The 26,000-nt window shown below is 41.6% G+C and overlaps 1 protein-coding gene across 4 annotated transcripts in view; it reads left to right on the top strand.

Annotated features, from left to right (window-relative positions):
• The window catches only part of LOC109039932 (carboxypeptidase D), a 213,802-nt gene that overhangs the window by 72,324 nt on the left and 115,478 nt on the right, over positions 1 to 26,000 (top strand). The gene's annotated exons all lie outside the window — the stretch shown is intronic.

Here is a 26,000-nt window from a genome sequence, read left to right as displayed (position 1 = left end):
GATGAATCAAAAATTTTTATTTATTTTTTTTTTTGGTGGATATTTACTGTTACAGTTTTAAACAGTTCGCGTTTAGAAAACGCACGCGTTCGAGAAACGTGCATGTTTAGTAAACGTGCACGTTTAGAAAACGTCCGCGTTTCAGAAACGTGCGCATTTAGAAAACGTACGCGTTCAGAAAACTTGCCCGTTCAGAAAACGTGAGGGTTGTCAACCACAAACATCGATCCCTTCTCCTCCGAACTTTAAATCAACACTTATGTCATCGACTTTCCGATTGTTATTTTTCCGGGCCATCCTGATGAAACGGAACTTGCAGTCGGATGATAGGTACTTGGAGTACAGGTACGGAGCGGAGCAAATAAGCGCCAGTAAACTCAAGATGAATAGAAGAACGTCCGTCAAGGTAGAGGGTGCGCATTTGATTTCCGGATGGACCGGGCACATTGTGTTGTTTGCTTCGGATGATGAGAATTAATTTATCGGTCATTATTTCTTCCTTACGATACTGAGAAGAGAATGCATACTATTTATACGAAATCCTTACTGCCGATCCAACTGTTGTGACTCGCGTCCAGACCCAACCATTTGACAAAGGCCTGTTTTTTCTTGCGACGCAGAATTTTCTCCACCAGGAACGTATCCTTATAGTTGGTGGGTTGGAGTTCTTCGCGGTAGAATTTTCCTTTGATGATCGTATCGTGCGCGTCTTTCAGATCGTACGTGATCGGAACGGTCGGATTGACGCTGACAATCTAGAAAATTTCCGTGCTCCAATTCGGTGTGTATCCATTCTCAAACACGGCTTTGAGTCTCGAGATCCGGACGTGATCACCGACATTCAGTCTTCGTCTGGCCAGACGACTCTTTTCAATTTTACTCAGCGGCGGCCCACGAAGCTTTTGCAGGATCATCGGTACATCATTTTCAGTGACATCGATTGGTTTCATCCTGATGGTGCGATGAACGCTCCCGTTAAATTCACGGATGAGTTTCGGTAATAGATCTACCCACTTATACGATCCTTGTGCGCTAAACTCTTTCCACATCTTACACTGAAAAAAACGTTTCCTAAATTCAAGGCGACGCCGCGTTGACCTAAGAAAATTGGATACTTGAAAAAAGTGGACAAGAAACGAAGTCTTGAATGAAGAAAACGGTATTGCCTTGGTCGACGGAAACGCGATTTCTTGAACCAAAACTCCTGTTACATTGAAGCACGAAAACATTTCCTTCAAATTAGGAAACACCGCCGCGTGAAGAGTTTCCTAAAAGTAAGTAAGTGTTGTGTTGTTTTCAGGAAACGTTTCCTCAAAAAAAAAAGGAAACAGTACCTGCAAGCGTTTCCTTAAAATTAGGAAACGGCCGGTCCCGCTGTGTCGCTGCCTTGAGAATCGACTCCCCGCCTAGTGTCCCTATCCATACCAGTTGAAGCGCATACCGCTACCGTTGGTACTGCCGGGGGTGAGTTCCTTCACGTAGTTGACGCGCTTCGCGCTCCCTCTGGTATCCTGATGGAGAACTCCGATTCGCCCTGGCTGCGATTTGATCCTGTAACCTTCGACATTGTCCCGGGTAGAGTGAAATTCCGACACCGTATAGTCCACTCGGCCATCCTACCCTCGCGAGCGATGAGGAGTTATTTTCCTATGTTAAACCTATTCGCATCTATCTCTTTGGCTATACAGATGCCCACCTGCTACCGTTCAATAGCACTTAGGTGTATCTAGCAAATACTACCTCAATTATCATTTAAATACATTAAATATCCACATATTTCCCTTTTCTTTCTGTTTATCAGCCGGTTCTCAGATATTATTTAAAGACCGTGGGCCATCGCCGCCATAACTTAACCAACGTATTCCCCTTTCTTTTTCATTCGGAGATAGTATGATCATGGAGTAAATTATTTTTTTATTTAAGTCTGGTTAAAGGAAAGATTTTCATACGTGCCTCTCAAAGGTAAATTATCACTCATTCGATTATCCAATCTGACGCCCATATCATTAAGGTTAATGCGTAAATCAAAGAGGCTCATGTGAGAACCGCTTCTGCTCATACTGAAAGTAAATATGATTTAAAATTCCAATAAAGTATAGACAAAATAATCTAAGATTATTTAATGCTGGCTATAAAATTGGCACATAAAAGATAAATGAGATATGGAGTTTTCAAAATGTACTCGGAATAGCGGTAAAGATGTGGTGATAAAGGCATGTATAGGTAATACTTTAATGAGTACATATCGGGCCGAGTCAAGCTTTCTGGGATTTGAAGACACTTAAGAATGTTCGAAGCTACGACCAGATTCAAAGAGTGTACTTGCAGTAAAATGTTGAAAAGCTTCACATTATTTATTTTTACCTACATTAACGGACGCACGCTTTTGTTTAGAAAATTTAAAGAAATTTTCGTCGAATCAGAAAATTTACCGAAAAATATTAAAGGAACTTTGGCTCTGATCCGTGCATTTCTAGAAAGCACTCTGACATTTTGGACTGAAAACAATATTTTTGATAAGGCACAAAATTGCGTTCTTTTAAAACCTCCACCTTTCCGACGCGTAAATCCCTTACGAACAAGAGATAAATTGATTAAATTTAAACATACTGAATTTGTTTGGAGTGGAGTGGATCTTACGAATAACGCCATCCAAGCGCTTCGCTCGGATTTCTGTAAAGGACCGTTCAAATAATATGCAACGCTCTAACGGAGAGAAATGGTCAAGGAGAGAGTTACGCCGTTTTGTTTTTGCGTGTGAAAGAATAGGGACCTACGTCGCAAAAGTGTTACGAGGGAAGAAGTGAGTGGGGTTCCAAAAATTGGAAATTTAGCGTTACATTTTTTATGGGCGTGATGTCACTCATGGGCGTAAGGGTGCATCGAAATTTTCACGTAGGTAAGCCGTAGAGAGCATGGTGGTATACGGACGGAAGGGCTCATCATCTCAAAGTGTAGATGCGCCCTTCCGCCAAAGGAGCGACGGTATTTTTGGAAGGCCCCTCTTGAGCAACTCGCCGAATACATGGTGGTGTACGGCACGTTGCATCCACCTCCTCAGTAGGCGTTTGGTAATTTTTTTGTTTCCTAATTTTAAGGAAATGGGTTTCTTCGATCAACATCACATAGATCCTTAAATTGAGGAAACAGGAAATGCTACGCCCGTTTCCTAATTTTAAGGAAACTGATCTCTTCAAACGACACTCCATGGATTCTTCAATTCAGGAAACGGCTTTGCTTCTCTCCGTTTCCTAATTCTAAGGAAACACGGTTCTTCGATCAACACCACATGGATCCTTAAATTTAGGACACAGAAGCGATTCCCTCGTTTCCTAATTTTAAGGAAACAGTTTTCCCGTTTCAAGTATCCGTTAGTCTGTTTCAAGAAAACGTATACGTGGTTCAAGAAAGCATGGTTTTCTTAACTCAACACAATTTTAATACCTTGGATCGAGATAACTGTTGGCTTGTTCCAAGCTAACACCGTGTTGAAATTAGGAAACTTTTTAAGGATACATGTTTCCTTAAATTTAGGACAAGTTTTTTTTCAGTGTTGTTTTGAGCGTTCGGTTGAATCGCTCCACAATAGAGGCTTTGGTTGTCGAGTACGAGGTGTACCTATTGATCTTGTGACGCTTCATGAATGCTTGACATTTGGAGTTGTAGAATTCCGAGCCCTTATCGACTTGTAAATGTTTCGGTGACTTTCCGGCTGCTTTAAGAACGCGTTGCAGAGCATTAGTGACATCTGTTGCCGTTTTCGATTTTTAGCGGTTCGGCCCACGCCTTTTTCGAGCACGTCGATGACGGTGAGGAGATATCTTTATCCTTTGTTGACCGAGGTGTACGGATGCATCTCGACGAGATCGGCTTGCCATAAATCGGACAATCCGAGAATCCGTACTTTACGACGCGGATAGTTTCGTCGTGCAGGTTTATGTAGCTCCTCGACGATCCCACGTTTTTCTGCCGACATGATAATTACCGTCAACGTCGTCGTCGTCGTCCGCTCTCTCGATTCAAATGTTGTTTCGATGCCACTACTTTAACCAGACGATTGTAAGATTGGTGAAGTTGGTGGATACGCTCCAGACAGTGTTGACCTAATTTCATAGCTTCCTTCCACTTCCGTTCGGACCATTGTTTGTTCACCGCATCCTCATCGCTTTCGGGATCTTGCACTTGACGAATCCGTTTGTTCGATACGATATAATTTCCGTCGGAATCCAGTGAGAATCCGTCACCTTTTGGCCCGCGGCGTAATTTCGATCGGCAAAAACCGTCGGTGTGACCCATCGCAACACTATTTTCCTTTCGCTCGATGCACAACCTCTAATTGGCTGATCCTATTTTCCAGTCGTGATAATTTCGTCTCGAGTCGTTGCATAATACTTTTGTATTCTTCCATTTTCTCCATACAAAGCTGTGCTAAATTCATAGCTTCCGTCCACCTCGAGTCTGTCCATTGTTTGTTCACAGCGTCGGTATTCTCTTCGGGATCTTGCAGTTGTCGGATCCGTTTGTTGGATACAAGATAATTCCCGTCGGGATCCAGTAAGGAATTGTCTCCTTTGAGACTTTGCTTCGTGTTGCGAACGTAAGTTCCTTTCGATCTTCCAAACCGGTCGGTGTGACTCATTTTTTTTTTTTTTGTGCGGAACCTATATTTAGTGGATGTAATCCGCTTCGCGAAGCTCTTCGACGATACTCAGAATTTCACGATCGTGATCGGTGTGACCAGCTTGTTTCGAAGCTACAAGTAAAACGAGACGTTGGACGAACTCGTTCGGATCGTCCCAATAGACGAGTTCCCGTTTCGCACGATGAATTTTGATACCGGAGCCTTTCTTCAATTTTTTACGCGATGACTTCCTCGTTGATCTCTGAGTCGATGTACCGAACAAAGGTTTGATGAAATCACGGTATTTTTGACTGCGGTTCGAGTTGGGTCTACCGTGTGGATGATGATCCCTCCGATGCGCACTGGTGAGCATAACTACTCGTTGGAATTTAGCGCGATCATCGCTGTGTAATTACGTGGATGTTTCTTAAAAAGGAGCTCCAAGAACCCGGGTGTCGGTTCAAACACCTCATCGCCACCGTCCAAGATTAGTCTTCCGTCCGAATCGAAACTTATGGTTCGGTTTCCGATAAGAAAGTTTCCGTTGATCGCTTTCCGCACACCATACGTGGTATCGGATTGTTTCGGATGTTTCTCCAGATCGTCCAAGTAGAACTGTACGTTCGGGGCAGTGATCGTGTCTCGAGAATGGACGTCGTCGTTTTCAGTGCGACCCGTTGTTTGTTCTTTATCCGTTGCATCTTGGAACGATTCATCATCATCATCATCGTTCTTCTCCGCCTCCTCCTTTGAGTCGTTATCATCATTGTTCATATTTTGCGGTGATCCGAACGAAGCAAATAAACTATCAACAAACGTTGCTCCATCTTTCGTTTCCGATTTTGAAGGTTCGATCTTGGTGTTCTTTTCCTGAGGAGCAAAAACAAGTGCGGGTGTTGACGACGAGACAGTTTTCTGCAACGCTGCGAGCGGATCTGTCAACGGTTTGAAAACTTTCTTCAACGTCACCTGAGAGTCCGCCTCTCCGGTGCGAATGGTATTTAACTTCCGTTTGATATCTTGACGGATTTTATCGATACTACCGTATTTCTGAGCGATTGTTACAACGATAAGTTATCCATCTTGTTCAATAAAAGTATCGAAACCTTTCCGGTACCTTCCCTCGTTCATATTACTATCTTTATCGATGACTAAAAACCCGTACTTGTTATGCCAGCACACCGAGCAGATATGTCTGAAATCTTCGAACGTGAAATCTGTGTTGACGTGATCGTCGTAGATGTGTCGCAAGTTTGTATTGTCCTGTTTGAAAACTACGAGCAGGTTAGCGTTATCGCGAATCAATTGTTTCGGTATGCGAGAATACGTTTGACACAAGTAGAAACTATCGACCGAGCTGTGTCTTCCCATACTGAAATATTCCCGCATCGCATTTTGTTTGTCACAAGCGACATCATCGAAAATGAAGACCGAGTCCGATGCGGCATCGTTTGGTGGAACAATCTCGGCCGTGTCCGAATAGACGTTGTATCCGAGACCGTCGATTCCGTCGAATATCTGACGCAGTTCTTCGTACTTGGGTTGGAACGGTGTCTTGGAGTACAAGTACACGTTGCGGAACTTCAATCCGTTCGGATGTTGTAGCAAGCAAACCATCACGTTTGTTTTACCGCAGTTGGACGGTCCAACGACAATGCAACGGATACTGTTCGGTAACAGTTCACTGTGTCGTCGTCGTTGTCGTCGGTTTTCATTTTGCTTCTTCCGTTTGTCGAGGTTCCGGACTCGCAGTGACTTTCTTTGCTTGACGAGTCGCATCGTATTCGTTCCCTATTTATCGGACAGTTATTTTTTTACTTCTCCGTATAAATAGTATGGACATTTTCGTCAGAGTATGTCACCGAGAAGAACATCAACTTGCAGCAAAACCAATCGAGGACGTGGACTGTTAAACTCGTTGATAAATTCACTACCGTTCGAACTACACTTACCGGGCGACTACAGGTACTGCGGACCGGGCACTCGCCTCGCAGAACGATTGAAACGCGGAGATCCGGGTATAAATCCGCTCGACGAAGCTTGCAAGTCCCACGACATCGCTTACAGTAAGACCAAAGACACCACCGAGAGGAACAAAGCCGATCTCATACTTGCCGACAGAGCTTGGGAACGTGTGAAAGCGTCCGACTCATCGTTGGGTGAAAGAGCGGCAGCATACGCCGTAACGAACGCTATGAAACTCAAAGCCAAACTCGGAATGGGACTAAACAAGACGGTGGCAGCGAAAAAACCGAAACCTAAGAAGAAGAAGAAGAGAGCGTCGAAGAAGAAGACGAAACCGGTGGAGCGGTCGATCGAACGAATCTTGGCTCTCCCAAAGATGGGTGCCGGGCGTCGAAACGAAGAAGAAGAAACCGGCGGAGCGAATCTTGGCTATCCCGAAGACGGGTGCCGGAGTCAAGAATCTCCTGACGAGTATCGGTCTGGCCGCGCGAACAATCACACCGGTAGCGAAAATGATCAAGACGGTCATCGACGGATCTTTGAAGAAGAACGTACACCTCGGTGAAGGATTGTACTTGCGACCGTACCGTAAAGGTTACGGACTTTACTTGAGACCTTACCGAAAGAATTTAAACTGATCCGTGAGCTACCGCGCCGAGCGATGACGGATGTTGAGTTGAGGATCGCTGCGACAGAACAATTACGAATCCCGCATTTCCGCGGTGTGTTCATGATCGATGAATTGACGACCAAGAAACCCAAACGTCCCGAGTGTGGTATCATCAATCTGGACCGAAGCGATGGTTCCGGTACACATTGGACAGCGTACCGGATTTCAAAGAGCGGTAACGCATTGTACTACGACAGCTTCGATGATCTATCACCACCCGTTGAAATAACGCGATAAATTTTACGCTCACGCGGTAGCTGAACGACGACGACAACGACGACGACAACGACGACAGTAGGATACAATTATGATAGCGCGATTTTTGTCATCAAATGCGTTCAAGATGAAGATCTAAAAACAGCTCCGGTGGATATCACGTTGACCGTTGTGGTAAAAGAGAATTTCCCGGCCAACACTACAGCCCAGGTGATTCTGATCATGCCTGTGAAGTATTCCTAAGAACTACTGCACGGAACCGTGAGGCAATTGGATTGATCTTAAGCAAAAATTTAAAAAAAAAAAAAATAACATGTTTATTTTTTTTTCATTGTTTTTAACAAACTTGTGATTTCTTTTTTTTTTTTTTTTTTCAACCATTACATCATGTACAAAAGAATACAATAATACATACAATATAAATCAAGCTGCAACGTTTGGAACGAGTGCGAATTTATATGTTCTTCCGATCGGACCTTCGTAGATGAGATCGAAGGATCCAGCGTTGATATCCTGAATTGCATCGTCCGTCAAACGGTTCGTAATGTGCAAAGGTAGGAAGAGGAGACGATTATGATTCTCGAAGATGATATCAGCGGCAACGGTGATCCCGTACTTGGTTGGTATTTTGATGAGTTTGTTCATCTTGTAGCGGGTGTTTACAGTCAGCTCTTTAGCGTTGACGATCAAGATTGAATTGTTGAAAACTTCCATGTCGTCAGTTCTATCTGCTGTATATCAAGGTACGGATGATTCCAATTTTCGTTTGCTATATATTTCGAGTGAAACAAGTTGTCTGCTATATTAAGCACGGATGATTTCAATTTTCGACTGCTATATTTCGGTTCGATAATTCGTCTGCGAATGATTCCACTTTTCGTGTGCTATATATATTAAGTCGGGTTGATTCGACAATTTGTCTGCTATATTAAGCACGGATGATTTCATTTTATCTGTCTGCTATATTTCGGTTCGTTCAATCTGACTTTTCATCTACTACTCCTTTATTATTATCGGGGTGATTCCTTTGTTCGTCTGCCACTATAATCTTCTCCTGCTCTTGCATGATTTCATCTTTGAAATAATCACGATAAAAAGATTCCGACATCCACATACACAATCGGAATGCGTTCGACATAGCGCAGAATGGATGTACTAAAGGACACGTATATGCTGTCGACCAACGAGCCAATAGTCGCAAGGACGGACAATCTTTAGTGTCCAAATTTACAACGATACATTTTTCCGGCACGAAACGACTGATGAAATTTCGTTTTTGTTCACCTTTAACATAAAGTACATCGTAGCGGTTCCCGATGCGATTCATTTTTGAAGTGAATTCATCGTACTCGAGAAACCCGCTTTCCCATTCCAAGTGATGATAATTGCGTGTTAACCAGTTGTTTGTCACAACGTCTTTAGCGCTCAACATGCTGCTCGGGAACGGAGGTTTGAATAAATAGAGTTCAGTTTCAGTACACTTCATATCCACAAGACCAAACTCTTTGACGATGAAATTTCCTTGGCTCCAAAAACCTTGTACATCGAGACAAGCCATCATTTGTTCGTTCCGTTAGTTACAATTTTACTATTTTCAAATTCGAGGTTTCTTAACTGACGGTTCTCCAGAATTATTTATACTATTTATACGAGGTTGTTTAACAGCGAGGATTTTTCTCAACTCTCCCCGGACTCGATGACAAACGATGCATGCGTTCTAGAGGACGGAGTGAACACTGTTCCTATTTTCAAATTCGAGGTTTCTTAACTGACGGTTCTCCAGAATTATTTATACTATTTATACGAGGTCGTTTAGCAGCGAGGATTTTTCTCAACTCGGTCTTGGCTCCGCAACTTTCATCCACCATGCAAAGATCGTCGTCGATGTCACGATGACCCCAAGGAACAGTGCTAACACCGTCTTCTAAAATACAACGTTTATCGTCTAAGCCGGAGAGGGTTCTTTTTGTACTTTCAAATGAGTATAGTTGATGTCTCCGCGCCCCGATCCTACGCATCGGGGCGCTCATTCTCGATTCAGGATCCTTTAATACTGTGAGAAAATTGACAAAGTTTAGCGATCTTACCACTGCTGTTGATATACCTTTTGCCCTTTTCTCTGTTTGCCCGTTGCTGAAACGATATGCATACATTTTAGGTCGCAGCGCGACAAACTCAGCAATGGGTATTCCCCCCGTTTCATCCTTAAAAATACCCATTACTTTACGGTTTGTCGCGCTGCGACATTGATGACCTTCTGGGAAGTTGGAGGTGTCGTACAAGTGTAGGTCTGACATCATATCATCGTAGACGTTCGGTGTAGTCAACTCGTAAATGAACGAATCCGTATCCATATAGAGAAGTTGAACTTGGTCGGGATTGTACTTCTTAAGCATGTGATTATAGTGGAATTGATACAAGTGTACTTTACTCAGATCTAAGATTGAAAAACCAACAATCATTGGTCTGTCTATGACGACCTCTGTTCTCCGTAAATGGATTGCTACCAATTCTTCTGCGAAAATCGTGCGATCTATGAAATCGACCCGTGAGATGGCTTTCAGTATCTGTCTGCTGTTTGTACCCAATTTAATATTCTTTCGCTTCAACGGGTTCTCGATAAATTTTCCGTAGCAAGCGTTGCTGCATAGTTTAAGGAACGTTTGGTGAAACGGATTCGTAGCGTCCCGTCTCAACCGGGCGTTCAGCTCGATGAAGGGTGCCAAGAAAGGAGCCTGACGGAATTTGATGGCCCGGTTGACGCGCAGGAGTTTCAATCCCTGACCGAGCGCTTCTTTCAACATTACATAGTGGATAACATAGTTGTTTTTATTAGCTAGAGTCGTCAATAGTTTCGTATATTTCCCCGCTCCCGATGGTGGTATTTCGTTCCGGCACAAGAACGGAAGGTCCTTGTGCAGGTCGTGGAGGTGTTCTGGATATTCAATATCTACATCGAGTATGTACCCGAAAGGAGCGTCGTCGGGATGGTTGATTATAGTTTTCGCCAGAGTTAGCAACTCTTCTCCTTCCGGGACCCAAGTGTAGTTATCGTAGGGTAGATGCTTTCTCATGGTGTGTGCGTAAAGTGCCGTCACATCCAAGTATTGTATATAGTTCACTGGTATTTTAGGATCAAACTGATCCGGTATCAAAGGATTGTTTGCGAGAGCGTGCCGTTTCACCACCTGTGTTATCCCACCTCGGATCGAGCTCATAATCATGAATACCATATCCATATCATTGAAGAGTTGAATTTTCACATTAGTTATTTTTAAGAAGGCGTCGAAAGCGAAACCGGGTAGCGTTAAGTAGTTGGCACAGTCCAAACCATAGTTTTTCATCCCAAAGAGTCGGAACTCCTCGAACACATCGGTGAGGAGGCACACATCGAGTCGCAAGTAGAAATCTGAATTCTCGCCGAGATTACGGAAATTGAAAGTTTGCCAAACTTGGAGAAACCTTTGGCATTCCTCTTCGGAGATGTCCGTTTGAGTCAGGGTGTTGAAGAAAGCCTCTCGCGGTGGTGGACGCGGCTCGTTCAGCTTGGCCGGATTGTCAACGTAATCGTACGGGAACGGAGCTTTCCGACAAACCATATCGAACTCATTGTCTGTGCGAGTGAGCTTCCTCGTGCGAACGAAAGATTCGCGCGGGATCGTCTGAACCAGTTTATCCAACGACGCGGGGAGGAAACGGAACGAGTCGATAAACTTGATCGAAAACCTGTTACCCAGATGGACCGTCATGCTGATGTAATTTTCCTCCGTGTGTGGTATTATGTCGGCGCGATGAGGATACTTGTTCAGAGCCAGCACTACCTCGTGGAAATCATACCTACTACCATTGTGCAGGACGACTCTAACACATTTCTCATGTCGGAAAATAAGATTGCAATTTGAACATAGCGCCTTTCGATAATTGGACCCTGTTTTCCCTCCCGCTCTCTTTTGATGGTCATGATCCCTTACCTTTACGATACCTGGTTGTGAGAAATCCACCTCGCAATGTCCACACCTATTTTCCGCTTCAAATGAGGCCCGATCTTCATGTGTCATGATTATTTTTCCCTCTTTGTCGTTTTAACTCTCACTGATTCTTCCTACCAGAGTAATTATATCGTCCAGAAAGGACTCTATGCACGGACCCCCCCAAAATCACCCATTTCAAAAGTTAACGAAATTCATACCAGTGATAGAGGGGCACTTCCGGCCTCCAAATCCGGGGTTGGTTTAGTCCCCAGCCCCCCGAGTGCGACGTTGCCATTTTTTAAAGTTGAAACATGTTAAACCCCATAACTTTTGAGCAATTAAAGATACGAAGGTGCGATTTGTTTGAGTTGATAGAACATAAAAAGAGCTATCATTTCGTATATAGTTTTGATCCATTGTTGCCAAATTTACCCAAAAATCGACAATTTTTCGATTTTTTCAAGGTGCAAAAATACGGTTAACCTTAAAAAGTCGGTATTGGGACACCAGGTAGGAAAATATGAAACACGCGTATTTAAAGCCCTTGATGTGAGCTTTCCAACGGTATATCGGTTTTTCCGGGGAAACGATTCTATCGCGAGATACAGCCCTCCAAAGTCCGACTTGGCGTACTTTTTGGAGGTCCCGCGTCATTCGCACCTCAAAAAATTAATATTGCGAACGCTGGCAGAAAAACGAAACTCATATGTAATGAAAGTCCTTTGTATGGGCTTTCCAACGGTATATTGGTTTTTCCGGAAAAACAATTCTATCGCGAGATACAGGCCTCTAAAGTCCGACTTGGCGTACTTTTTGAGGTCTCCCGTCATTCGCACCTCAAAAAATCAGTACTGCGCAAGCACATAGGAAAATGAAAATTACATGAAATGAAAGCCCTTTGTATAGGCTTTCCAACGGTCTATTGGTTTTTCCGAAGAAACGATTCTATCGCGAGATACTGGCCTTTAAAGTCCGACTTGGCGCACTTTTTGAGGTCTCCCGTCATTCGCACCTCAAAAAATCAGTACTGCGCACGCACATAGGAAAATGAAAATTACATGAAATGAAAGCCCTTTGTATGGGCTTTCTAACGGTATATTGGTTTTTCCGGAGAAACGATTCTATCGCGAGATACAGGCCTCCAAAGTCCGACTTGGCGTACTTTTTGAGGTCTCCCGTCATTCGCACCTCAAAAAATCAGTACTGCTCACGCACATAGGAAAATGAAAATTACATGTAATGAAAGCCCTTTTTATGGGCTTTCCAACGGTATATTGGTTTTTCCGGGGAAACAATTTTGTCGCGAGATACATGCCTTCAATGTTCACTGTAGCGGTTCAGGTCCTATTGAATATTACATGAAACAGGGGATTTCTTATCCAAGTGGGCTGCCGTCCATGCAGCGGCGAGCAGGGAGAGAAAGATGCAGATATGCAGAGAGAGATGCAGATATAGAGATGAACCTGACACATACTGCCAACTGTATATTACCAAATGTTAAACGAATATTAAACCTACAACTTCAATGGAATCTCAGAGACAACGGATCCATTTTTATGCATCATGTCTCCCCTATAACACAATCCCTGAGATTGCGACTTTTTTCTTGCACCCTTTATGCCTGAGTGTTTTCATTCACGTTGAGTGTTTGACACCATCGATTTGTCCGAGGCAGGGAATCGATAAACGAGATCGAAAAATTGTCAATTTGATGCCCTGTTTCATGTATTATTTAATATGACCTGGGACGTGTACCATCACGATAGGCAAAGAAACAAGCCGCGCGGGATACCTAAAAACCCCGCTACAGTGAATATTGAAGGCATGTATCTCGCGACAAAATTGTTTCCCCGGAAAAACCAATATACCGTTGGAAAGCTTATACAAAGGGCTTTCATTAAATGTAATTTTCATTTTCCTATGTGCGTGCGCAGTACTGATTTTTTGAGGTGCGAATGACGGGAGACCGCAAAAAGTACGCCAAGTCGGACTTTGGAGGCCTGTATCTCGCGATAGAATCGTTTCTCCGGAAAAACCAATATACCGTTGGAAAGCCCATACAAAGGACTTTCATTACATATGAGTTTCGTTTTTCTGCCAGCGTTCGCAATATTAATTTTTTGAGGTGCGAATGACGCGGGACCTCCAAAAAGTACGCCAAGTCGGACTTTGGAGGGCTGTATCTCGCGATAGAATCGTTTCCCCGGAAAAACCGATATACCGTTGGAAAGCTCACATCAAGGGCTTTAAATACGCGTGTTTCATATTTTCCTACCTGGTGTCCCAATACCGACTTTTTAAGGTTAACCGTATTTTTGCACCTTGAAAAAATCGAAAAATTGTCGATTTTTGGGTAAATTTGGCAACAATGGATCAAAACTATATACGAAATGATAGCTCTTTTTATGTTCTATCAACTCAAACAAATCGCACCTTCGTATCTTTAATTGCTCAAAAGTTATGGGGTTTAACATGTTTCAACTTTAAAAAATGGCAACGTCGCACTCGGGGGGCTGGGGACTAAACCAACCCCGGATTTGGAGGCCGGAAGTGCCCCTCTATCACTGGTATGAATTTCGTTAACTTTTGAAATGGGTGATTTTGGGGGGGTCCGTGCATAGAGTCCTTTCTGGACGATATAATTACTCTGGTAGGAAGAATCAGTGAGAGTTAAAACGACAAAGAGGGAAAAATAATCATGACACATGAAGATCGGGCCTCATTTGAAGCGGAAAATAGGTGTGGACATTGCGAGGTGGATTTCTCACAACCAGGTATCGTAAAGGTAAGGGATCATGACCATCAAAAGAGAGCGGGAGGGAAAACAGGGTCCAATTATCGAAAGGCGCTATGTTCAAATTGCAATCTTATTTTCCGACATGAGAAATGTGTTAGAGTCGTCCTGCACAATGGTAGTAGGTATGATTTCCACGAGGTAGTGCTGGCTCTGAACAAGTATCCTCATCGCGCCGACATAATACCACACACGGAGGAAAATTACATCAGCATGACGGTCCATCTGGGTAACAGGTTTTCGATCAAATGGGCGATTTTGGGGGGTCCGTGCATAGAGTCCTTTGATATGTGCCTCTTCGCCACGGTATAGTTTCGGTTCCGTCATTTTAAATTCGGGATACTCCGTGACGAGGAGGTAAGCGTAAGAATTTGAGATTTGCCGTCTATGCGCAGACGCTGGATGCTCCGAGTCACCATTAAGTTGTTCTAAGTAGGCTTCAAAGTCTGCCTAAATTATGTAATTATGTTTTATTTCCTTATGGTGATTTTCGAACTTGAGGTATCGCTCGTCGGGAAATGAAGCTAGAAATGCGTCTTTGCTGACTAAAGAGCAAAGAACTTTTTGTTGATTCAATTGCTCCATCGAGTACTTGTGCGTAAAGCATTTCTTGCAGATGTAGATACGATTTGCATGTTTTGTCAACTGTTTTCGTACAAGTTGTTCAAAGTTCTTGATCCAGCAATAATGGTAACTGAAAGGTACGGGGGTTGAGAGACATAGTAGGTCGGTGTGGTCCTCTCTTTCCGGGTCGGCAACTTTAATTGGGTAAATTCTATACTTTTTCTTGTTGGACACCAAACTCTCACGGAGCCCAGATACCGAAACCGATACGTTGTTCCTTTTCTCGAATTTGAATATGTCATCTATGCTCGTGGGGAATCGAACGTCCGAGAAATCGTAACGATTGAACAGATCTAAATATTTTTCCTGACGTTGTTTATCCTTCGAATTCCTCGGGAGGAACTTTCCCAACATTGCGTACCGAAAACAATCGTCTGATTCACCGTTATTTACATTGACCATATTGTTCGTTCAAAATGGCACCTTAACGTTCGTTCCTCCTCGATGGAAAGCGTAATAGCGGTTGACACGTAGCTCCATACCTTGTATCTTCTTCAGCACCTACGCGGATCCGTTCATGTGAAAATCGAACGACTCTTTATTGATCTTGACCCTGAACTTTTCATAATACTCGTCCAGATCCGTTGACGCGAAAACAGCTTCGTTTTTAGTCTTAAACTTTTTCAACTGCATTCCTTCCTTATCTTTATCATCAGCTTTCTCGTACTCGGCGTAAACTAGTATATTAACCTTCAATGCCTTGCCGGTGAGTTCTTCTTTAATTTTACCAATCACGAGGTCTTTAACTGTTAGTAGGTAGTCATCGATGATGAGAATCTCCGGCTGGAGGTTTGTGATGAAAAATGTTTTCAACCTGCTTTGACAAGCAGTCTCGACTTGAACAATTGGTACTTTAGTCTCAAACAAATTTCTTATGTGACTTGCAGATTCTTCATGATTTTCTCTTTTATCGTATGATATTTTGCACGTGTCACAATATTCTTGATTCTCATCGTTGTTGTCATCGGTAGGTGATGAGGCGTCTTTTACGGTGGACATCTTCTCAATATGTTCGGGAGATTGCTCATGATTCTCTCCCTCCGCATAAAACTCATCACAAAGATCACAAGGTATGAGCGCGTTCTGCTCCTTTTTAATGTGCGTTTCATCGTTGATACCCCCCTCCTTCTTAATTTGATCCGCACAATGTTCGTGCTTTTCACCTTGTTTATAAAATTCATCACACATATCACATTGGATGAAAGTTTCAACAATCTGTTGTGCTTGTTCTTGAGCAGCCATGATAAAGGAACTACTTTCAGCTCTAAGTTTTCCGAGTCGATCAGAAAAGGGAATCTACACTATCTTTACGTTGTAAGATTCTGTTCACTGAGAAAATTTCATAGCGAACAACTGATACTACGAGGGGCGTTCAACAAGTAAGTATCCCCCCTCTCTAAAATCAATAGGAATGGACCAATTTTCAAAAACTTGGGCTCAAAATCTTTCTTAGGATATACTGAGTTCAACAAAACAAACCGCAACAAAATCGGACCATGTGCGGCCGAACGCGAGCCGTTTGAACGCGCCGAGGTGCACATCGCTCCCGCCAAATCCGCGGAAATTTGAAGTCCGCGACAAGAGAAGAGCTTCTCTGCCAACGCTTCAGTCGTTCTTCACTGACGAAAAATCATTTTGAGAATCATCAAGAATTTTTTGTAGAATAAAGGGCTTACCTCACCTCTCCACATGACCAGCTCGATCCAAGCAGTTCTGATACTGATTTTGAGACTAAGAGAACAGCTTTTGGATACCACGCGTGTAGAGGTCTTTCAACTGGCTGGGGATGAAAGTGTTGACGGCTTGTTTGACCTCTTCCACTGATTCAAAATGAACTCCCCCAGTTCAGATTTCAGAAAGGGGAATAAATAGTGGTATGTTTTGCCACTTATTACCGTATCTAAAATCTGAACTCTGGGGAGTTCATTTTGAATCAGTGGAAGAGGTCAAACAAGCCGTCAACACTTTCATCCCCAGCCAGTTGAAAGACCTCTACACCCGTAGTATCCAAAAGCTGTTCTCTTAGTCTCAAAATCAGTATCAGAACTGCTTGGATCGAGCTGGTCATGTGGAGAGGTGAGGTAAGCCCTTTATTCTACAAAAAATTCTTGATGATTCTCAAAATGATTTTTCGTCAGTGAAGAACGACTGAAGCGTTGGCAGAGAAGCTCTTCTCTTGTCGCGGACTTCTAATTTCCGCGGATTTGGCGGGAGCGGCGTGCACCTCGGCGCGTTCAAACGGCTCGCGTTCGGCCGCACATGGTCCGATTTTGTTGCGGTTTGTTTTGTTGAACTCAGTGTATCCTAAGAAAGATTTTGAGCCCAAGTTTTTGAAAATTGGTCCATTCCTTTTGATTTTAGAGAGGGGGGATACTTACTTATTGAACGCCCCTCGTATTTTAAGCTCTAAGTTTTCTGGGTTTGTCACAATAGAAAATCTATACTATCTTTACGTTTGCTAGATTCTGTTCATCGAAAAGATTTTAGAGTGAACATGTGAATACTATTATAAGCTCGAAGTTTTATACTATTAGAAGCTCGAGATTTTCTGATTTCGTCAGAACAGAAAATAAACACTATATTCTCGTTTGCAAGATTTCGTTCGTTGAAAAAGATTTCAGAGTGAACAAGTGAATACTATTATAAGCTCGAGGGTTTCTAATCTCATCAAAACTGAGACTGACGAGCTTTCTACTCGGAGGTAAATATATATAGTTTCCATACCGAGCGGAAAGAAACTGCAGAGTCATAATTTACCTCAAAGTAAATATAGTAGTATTTGTTAATCACCAAACTCGGTTTCACTCGGGCAAACTGTGTAGTCATAAGTCGTAACATAAATTACACTTTTATGTAGGAGTTATAATTTACCTCAGAGTAAATATAGTAGTATTTGTTAATCACCAGACTCGGTTACACTCGGACAAACTATGTTGTCATAATTTATAGTAGTAATATAAAACTACGCTTTCATGCAAGTGGGGAAACTTATCAATTCTAGTCAGGGAACGTATAAATAGTGTCGAGGAAGTGTGATCGATCATTTCAAAACAGGAGCTCATCAAGTATGGACGCTCCAACCCTCAAATCACAATCGATTAGAGCGATGAACACCTTGGACATGGTGTATGAGGCTCTCACTTTCTAGATTCCAGGAATACGAGCAGAGCTTTTGAACAAGTTTGCCAGACTCCTTTTTCCTGACAAGTTGTACCATCATCTTAAACTCAGCTCAATAGACACCTCCGATCCCGTCGGGTGTTATGGGTTACTTGAGATAACGGAAAGATTTTGCAGTCTCCTAGAAAGTGTCGCAGACGAGCACGAAATAATTTACTTCCTAAAGCAGGGGTACAAGAAAATAGACGAACGGGACTGGAAGATATGCAGACATTCGAGTGTCATTCGCACAGCATTGTACACCAGAGAGAGGAGAGCGGCTCTCGGAAAAACTCCTAATCCTTCCACTCCCCAGAAGTCCGGGACGCTCTATGACCGTCGAAAACTTCCAAAACTTGCTCCTCAAGAATAAGGAATCCTGGTCTCTCGTGACATGCTCTATTATAGTCATTCTGACAACCAAAAGTGTATTCTTGAACAACTTAGAGCGCGCTAAAATCATTCAGAACGCTGTCTCTGTGCCCGATGTATGTCCAACGGGTGTTACTGGGATGTATCAGCATGGATTATTTTTAACTTATGTAGCTTTCTTTTCTCTATATGAGTTTTCTATTCATTGTACCAAATTGTAGAATAATAAAAATTGTTGATTCATCAAACTGAACATTGCAATGTCCAATCCCAGTTGCTCATCGCAAAACACAAGGTTCCCATACGCATCTCCAAGCACATACTACTAAAAATTGGAAATTCCCGAATCAGACCCTAATCTCCAGTCTCCGATACCAGGCCCATACAGTAAGATATGGTTTATCGTGGATGCCGCTGAAAATTTTACAAGTCGGAAATCTCGAAAACAAAAACTAGTATCAAAATTTGGTCCGTACAGTTTTCCGATCTTCGATAGTGCTAAAGAATCGCATCCGTCCGCGGCGGATCGGAGGACGGTAATTTTCCGAAAATTTTTCAATTTCCCGAATCAGGCCCTACTCTTCAGTCTCCGATACCAGGCCTATACTGCAAGATACGGTCTTTCGAAACCGAAATTTTTACAGGACCGAAAATCCGAATTTTTGCACAATCTGACAACATTGTGTCGAAAAATTAAAAAATTTCTTGCACCATCTGGCAACACTGTAAAATTCGATGTTGCAAAATTTCACCCATTAATAAATCGTTTATTTATGTGCACCGTCCAGCAACGCTGTTGCATAACCGCCATCTTGAAGAATACACCATTGCATAACCCGCATATTGAAGGGGCTGCATTACACCATTGCATAACCCGCATTTTGAAGGGGCAACATGCAATACTTTTTTACAGCGTTGCCAGATTGTACAATAATCACCATACAACACTGTGATGTAATTCGTATTTTTCTGCACAATTTGGCTAAAAACTTCTGCGCTCAAGTCGGTATTTTCATACTACTTCGATTTACATGGGATTTCCCATGAGGAACGGAAAGTCAATTTTCAAACGCTGACTTTAGGTAGTTTCAGACAGTTTCTGCCGGATTTTTTTGCGATTATGAGTTCTATGTATCCTCAAATGTACGTTTGTATCTCGTGAATCCCCAATATCGCATCGGATAAATTTGTTATACTCAATGTATCGAAGCAAGTCCCGAAAATGAGGGTAAGTTACGCCATTGATTACGTTCTTCTCTGGGACTCGGAAGAATATTATTTCTTCGTTTTTATGAAATAGGATCATGATATTACGTGTATCATGTATATCTCTTGTATGTATCTATGGTTACGCACCACCACTTGTCTGTCTGATCCTCTCTCACGTTCATACACGCTCTTCTGATCCCGATAGATTTGTCCTTATTTCCTTCCCTTTCCCCCCTTTTCCCTACAGGAAGCAAGTAAAATTTTTTATTTCATACAAACAATATGAACTTACTTTCCAAAAATTTTTCGACCTTTATTATCATTACAAGGTGTCCCATAAATTTTTGAACGCGATAAACGGTCGAAATTGAGCTATTTTTGGCGGGTTTTCCATCATTGTGGGCATAGCTTGGCCGAAAATAAAAGACCTGGGAGTTTTCTGACATTTGCCCTTCCATACTGATGGTATGGAATTGCTTTCCACAAATTTTTGGATTTTTACTACCATTATAGGCTGCTCAATAAGTTCATTATACGTTAAAAAAAACAGCGAAATTTCGGTTTTTAGAGTTGCCAAGCGGAGAATTTGAGCATTACCAAGTTAAGTGAGAGTGACCTAGCAGAAAAACGCAAATTTTAATTTAATCTGCAAGGTATGTGCTAGGTTTGTACCAATTTTTGGACATCTAGCGTCAAATCCGTGTTGCTGGAAAAAATATCAAAATTATACGGCAAAAATGCCGGAAAAATCTCGATGGTTAGGCTCTGTATGCGCCGGGTTAAATTTTTTTTTCAAAATCCTCTTGGCTACAGTATTTTTTTTAATACATAGAACCATTAAAAACCCTGCAACATTTGGTTTTATCGGTTTAAAAAAATAAGTCCCACCCTGCCAGTTACCACCGCCCCCCTGCAGGAGGGACAAAAGTGTTGACCCCCCCTAAAGGATGGTCTCCTTTAAGAAACATTTCCAAAGTTTCGTTTTTCTATCTCCAACTGTACAAAAGTTACCACGGGGGTGGGGGGGGGGGGGCACATACTTTTGGGACACCCTAGGGTGCGTCAAAAAAAATGAAAGTCTGAAATGTTCCGCTCCCCAGGCGGCAATCGATGACGTTTGGTAAAAAAACATGTTTGCCAAAATTTGGGCCAATTTCAACCATTTTAAATGGTGCCAAAGGTCAATTTTGTGATGAAATTATGATATTTTGGTTTTGACCTTGATTTCGCACAAAAAACTCGATTTTACGCTGAAATCGTGCGTTTACGAGAAAAATGCCAAAGAACTCGACTTGTAGAGGATGAAATTTTACACTAGGAAGACGTCTTTGTAACCGATAAAAATCAAATTGAACTAGAAAAACTCAACTCGGTATTTATTTTTTTGGTCCTCAGAATTTCCGAGGTCTTAGAAAGTAGAGGTGTAAAAGACTCATTTTTCACGAAAATAAGTCGAAAGAGGGTGTAAATGAACTGTAGGTAAGTGTTGAGGATGCAAATGTCATCAGATCTTCCTCAGTTTCAAAAAAAGTTCCAACTATTTTGCACAATCCTCCAAAAAGTGCACAGCTCGAGAAGCAGGATCGTGCTATGATAGTAAGGAGAAAGAGCGGTTTGACCGGGAAAAATTGCGTAACAAACTTTCCCAATGTAATCGTCATCAGTAGGTCCCCCTGAACAACTTCCTAAAAGTTAAAAATGGCCCGACCCCGGAATACCCCTCAAAAAAGTTAAAATTGAAAATGGCGGCCGTAATAAGAGGGTCCGGGAAATCGGTATTTTAAAATGCTCATTCTGTCTCATCATGTGAGGTATCATTTCCTATGTAATTTTGGTCGCAGATTTCATAAATGAATTCCGCAAGGCCCCTTCTAAGCTTACGTTTCTCTCGGTAGTCGTATTATTCCTTTATTTTTCTTTATTAAATACATTTATAACATCAAATTTAAGTTTCTTGGCCATAAATACATGAAAATAAAGACAATTCACTTTCCTTGTTCCTTCGGTGAATATTTAAAAAAAAATGCAACATCCTGCCTTTCACATTTGGCCGCCACCTTTGATTTAGAGCGCCCCCTTTGGCCGGAGGGCCTTGTGGAATTCATTTATGAAATCTGCGACCAAAATTACATAGGAAATGATACCTCACATGATGAGACAGAATGAGCATTTTAAAATACCGATTTCCCGGACCCTCTTATTACGGCCGCCATTTTCAATTTTAACTTTTTTGAGGGGTATTCCGGGGTCAGGCCATTTTTAACTTTTAGGAAGTTGTTCAGGGGGACCTACTGATGACGATTACATTGGGAAAGTTTGTTACGCAATTTTTCCCGGTCAAACCGCTCTTTCTCCTTACTATCATAGCACGATCCTGCTTCTCGAGCTGTGCACTTTTTGGAGGATTGTGCAAAATAGTTGGAACTTTTTTTGAAACTGAGGAAGATCTGATGACATTTGCATCCTCAACACTTACCTACAGTTCATTTACACCCTCTTTCGACTTATTTTCGTGAAAAATGAGTCTTTTACACCTCTACTTTCTAAGACCTCGGAAATTATGAGGAACAAAAAAATAAATACCGAGTTGAGTTTTTCTAGTTCAATTTGATTTTTATCGGTTACAAAGACGTCTTCCTAGTGTAAAATTTCATCCTCTACAAGTCGAGTTCTTTGGCATTTTTCTCGTAAACGCACGATTTCAGCGTAAAATCGAGTTTTTTGTGCGAAATCAAGGTCAAAACCAAAATATCATAATTTCATCACAAAATTGACCTTTGGCACCATTTAAAATGGTTGAAATTGGCCCAAATTTTGGCAAACATGTTTTTTTACCAAACGTCATCGATTGCCGCCTGGGGAGCGGAACATTTCAGACTTTCATTTTTTTTGACGCACCCTAGGGACACCCTGCATTATATGTTGCACAGTGGTCCAAAGATACAAAATGACATTGTCGATATTTTGTTGCGTTTCCGGCAAAATCCATTCGCTGATCAGCCAAAATTGCATAAATGTACAGGCAGGTGTGGATTGAGGAAACGCATACAAGGTTTCAAAGAATTCTATACAGATTCAATTAATCAGAACGAATCCAGGTTTTTGAACTAGATACAGTCACTTATGGAACAAGCTCTGCAGCATTTCAAGCTGTCTGTAGGTAGCGTACATGAATGTTCAATTCGCAGTGATCACATTTTTCCGGAAGCTGCGGTGAGAATTAAAGAAAAATACGTTGACAACTATCTTGACAGTTTTGAGCTATTGGGACAAAATCAATAAATGAAGTTGACACTGTTTTAAGCGAATATCATTTTGAATTACGAAAATGTAATACTAATTCCCCTGTAATGCTTTTAAAACTTAAAAATGAATCAAAATTTTCACATCATATTTTACCGTACGAAAGAACTACAAAAGCACTTGGTATGAACTGGAACCTAAAATTAGATGTGTTTATTTTCAAAAATGTCTATGAAGAATGCAATGGTATTTCAAAAAGATCAATTTATGCAACAATATCGGAAACCTATGATCGTTTATGGTTTTTGACTCCATTGGCTCCTAAGCGCAAGGCTACTCATACAACTTTGGTTCTTGAAGATTAATCGGGACGACCCTTTACCGCTCGAATTATTGTCATCTTGGAATGAAATTCAACGTAATTTATGCAGGGCAGAACCAATTTATATACCTATATTGGACTGATTTACTTATGGCTAAAAATATAATTGAAATTGAACTTGTGCTTTTGGATCACATCATATCACATATTTTATTTATTATCAATAACAACGAACAGACAACAGTCATCAACTGCTGTTGCAACGGCGCCAGATACGAAAGTGCGCTCGCGCTCGTTACTTATTCTAACAACCTTGTTATGTTTTCTTAAATCCATCAGAATAATCGAAAACACAGGAAAATGCGGAAACAAGGCTAAAATACAAAATAAAAAGGCAGGACGTTTCGGTACCTTACGGTACCATTATCAACTGCTAAAATAGAATTAAAAATAAAAATGAAATCAAAATAAAAACCAGCAAACGGCGTTACATGGTGGAATTGGTATTGAAAAAAAAAATCTATCAGAATATATGTATATACTTTCATGGCTTCTACGATGCTTCTCCCAGAGCGTTTGGGGCATGCATTTATGCTGCTTCGAGAAATGGAGAAAACATTTACGCTTCTAGTCTTTTGTGTTCAAAATCTAGAATAGCGCCTCTGTACAATATCACGATTAGAGCAGTGTGATGCTGTACTACTAGCAAAATTAATTGCAATAGTTCAGGAAACTGTAAACATAAAAGCGAAGAAAATATTTGTTGGTCTGATTCAAAAATTTTACTCTCGTGGGTTGCGCACCCCAATTGAAAATAAAGACAAATATTTTGCAAAAAGAGTTAATGAAATTCATTCAATATAAAAAATGCAGGATTGGTAATACGTCCCGTCAGCAGAAAATTCAGCAGATATGTTAACAGAGGGAAAACCTTCCACTGTGGCAAAAACCTCCTATTGGCTGAATGGACCACGTTGGCTATTGAACTGCTCATCAAATTGGCCAAGCAGTGAACCATTTTTTAATAACTATAGTAAATATAAAGAGAAAGTAGAGTTAGGAAGTAGAGAAATAGTTTATTCCTTTTACGAAAAGCAAGATAATCCAATTTTTATATTTTCTCTATTTTCGTCATTTACAAAACTCTTAAGAGTAACTGCTCACTGCCTACGATTTTTCAATAATTTAAAAGAAGCAGTACATAAAAGAAAATATAAGTATTATGGAGGATTTTTCAAATATGGAATGTTTAAATATTGAGCTAAATGAATTCGAACTAAGATTATGTGGAGTAGCACAAGCTGAAAGCCTTCCAGGCAGAGATTAAAATTTTGAAAGCTAACAAATGTTTACCAAATAATTGTTCTCTTTTTCATTAAATGTATTTATAAAGGAGGGAATATTACGAGTTGGTGGTAGGCTCAGTCATGCACTCATTTCGTTTGAGGCACAATATCCAATAGTCTTGCAATCAAAGCATCCCTTAACGAAGCCAATTTGCTACTCCGAGCACTTAAAATTATTACATGCTGCTGCGGTCCTCAACTATTAATTCGACGCAATTTTTGGTCAATTTCTAGTCGAAAGTTAGCACGACAAACTACTTAAGCTTGTGTCATCTGTAGAAAGGGCAAAACTCCAAAAATTTGCCCAATTAACGGGCCAACAATCAGCCGGGAGGGTTAGGTACACCTTCTTGACCATTCACCCTCTGCAATGTGGATCATTGTGGATTCTTTAAAGTTAAACTTAACATAGGTAAACAGAAAATCGATCAAACCTTTCTTCGCATTAATTTTAGTCTGTTTCGCTACGAAGGCTGTTCATTTAGAAATCACGATGACTTTAACAGTTCATTCATTTTTGTTAGGGTTTGAAAGGTTCATTGGTCGGCGCGGATTCCCAAAACAAATGTACTCTGATAACTCATACCCGCTTTCACAGGTGCAAAAAGGAGTCTTGCATCTATATGTAAATCTGACAAAATTGGGAGGGCATTCCGTCAAGTTCACCTCATTTCGCAGGTTTAGTAGAAAGTGCAGTCAAAAGCTTTGAACAACATTTTCTAAAATTGACGCTAAATTAAGTTATTCTGTAATTTTCTGTAATTTTGGATGATGGATGATGGATGATGGATGATGGATGATGGATGATTAACCCTCTTTGGATGTTTAGATGGAAGACCTTAATTTTTGTGACTTCTCTGATGCGAAGTTAGGAGGTGTTGTGCTGGGGTAGAAAGGTTCTGGCCGTCACTCAGGTTAAATTTTGCTTGACAGGGGTCAGATCCATCATCCTCGGTCACGCTTCTGGCAAGCGTGTTCTAACTAGGGGTGTTCAAACGAATTCTTGCCGGAACACTATCGATATCGCCTCTTATACCGAAACTGGCGGCAGTAGGTACCGACAGTGGCGATGATATCGTTAACAGCCGGCCTTATCGGATTTTTGAGAGCTCGCACTCAATGCATTGTTGCCCCGTGTATCGGTTTATCAGATTGTCAGGCGCGGCGGCGCGTAAAATATAGATGTACATACAAATGGCAACAGCTTATTTTCGTCAGCTCCGAAAACTCTGATCGTTATCGGTAAGAGCGCTCTTATCGTAACTTTTTCTTGACGGAACTGTTTCGGTAGCTTACCGACAGCCGATAGAACAGATCTAGATCTACAGAACATCGGGGTGGGTTGTTCATGGAGAATTTGGGCCGACTTCTGGTTGCGGGGAAACTCAAATTTGGAGGTGGAGTTTTAAAGTTCGTTGGGCGGAGGCTGCGACTACGGGGTCACTTCTACTCTTTGCAACATGGCAATGGCCGAACTTATGGTGCAAT

Source organism: Bemisia tabaci, chromosome 1, assembly GCF_918797505.1.
Source record: "Bemisia tabaci chromosome 1, PGI_BMITA_v3".
NCBI classification, from domain to species: Eukaryota; Metazoa; Arthropoda; class Insecta; order Hemiptera; family Aleyrodidae; genus Bemisia; species Bemisia tabaci.
The sequence above is the reverse complement of the archived record's forward strand: the minus strand, read 5'-3'. Positions and strand labels throughout refer to the sequence as shown.